The sequence below is a fragment of the Crocuta crocuta genome, unplaced genomic scaffold (genome assembly GCF_008692635.1).
Source record: "Crocuta crocuta isolate KB4526 unplaced genomic scaffold, BGI_CrCroc_1.0 scaffold13, whole genome shotgun sequence".
NCBI classification, from domain to species: domain Eukaryota; kingdom Metazoa; phylum Chordata; class Mammalia; order Carnivora; family Hyaenidae; genus Crocuta; species Crocuta crocuta.
The window spans coordinates 5310927-5312073 of NW_027530007.1; the positions used below are offsets into that span (position 1 = coordinate 5310927).

Consider the following 1147-nt stretch of genomic DNA (forward strand, 5'->3'; position numbering starts at 1 on the left):
GGGCCAGCGAGGGCTCCTGCTCCCCTTCCCGGCCCGGGGCCCGAACACTTTGCCCTGGCCGCCCGCATCTCCAGCCCATCCAGCTCTGACCACGGGCCTGACGCCCAGGGCCGCCGCCCCAGCCCTCGCCGGCCCCTCAGAATTCAGCTTAAGCAGGGTTTGTGCGTCCGGGGTAACCTTGCTGGATCATCCTTTACTTAACTGCTCACCATTTGTTTGGGACGGTTCTCTCCCTGGCGCAGCTGGGCAGGGCCTCACCCTGTCGGCCAGCCTCCCACCCCCACTTCTGGTGGACTCTTCTCAGCTGCCCGGCACCAAGCCCATGGCCCCTTCTGGGCTCCTGGGGGACTTGGGGGCGCTCCAGGGGACCTCCTGAGCCCGAGGGTGCTGTCTGGCCCCACGAGTGCCTTTGAGGGAGGGCGGATGGGACATTCTGCACATAGGCTCCCGGGACTCCTGTGTGCAGGCAGCAGCTGCTCCCCAGGCTGCTAGGACTCTTCCTGGAGAAGGGATTCCCACCAGGTGGTCCCGCCCACTGTGTGGGGGGGTGCTCCTCTCCACCCCCCACTTGTTTGCTTGCTTTACCACTGACTGGGTCCCTTAAGGGAGCCTGGCCTCACTGCCTTTCAGACAGTCCGGCCAAGTTTGCGAAGGGCCTGCCAGCTTTGGTGGAGTGGGGGTGAGGTGGCCCCTTATGGGTGGGGTTGCTTGGACAATAATTGACTGTTCCTGGGTGCAAGGAATTAGGCCCATTTTCTGGGAGGGAACACAGAGGCCCAGTACAGGCACGGAAACCCCATGGCTGTTTTCTACCCAGGAGGCCCGCTCCTCCCTACGCTGTTCTTAGGCCTCCTCCGTTTGCCAGTGGTGCTTGGGGCGGGGCCCTTTGTGGCACTGCTGGGCCAGTGGACAGCTGAACATGAGCTAACCCTGAACCCTGATGGGGTTCCCTGTCCCCTTTCCCTCCATACTCTCCTCTCCCTGGTTGTGTTAGGGCTCAGAGCATGGGGAGGGTTGATGGGGGGCACCTGCCTCACTTTGGGCCAGAGGGGTTGGGTCACCTCCCCACTACCTGTTCTCACTGCTTGAGCCCATTGCTCCAGGGCAGCGCGAGGGGGAGGGGGAGGGGGAGGGGGAGGGCTGAGGT

The 1147-nt window shown here is 63.8% G+C and overlaps 1 protein-coding gene across 1 annotated transcript in view; it reads left to right on the forward strand.

Annotated features, from left to right (window-relative positions):
- CHD5 (chromodomain helicase DNA binding protein 5) overlaps window positions 1–1147 on the forward strand; it is a 57132-nt gene that overhangs the window by 412 nt on the left and 55573 nt on the right. The gene's annotated exons all lie outside the window — the stretch shown is intronic.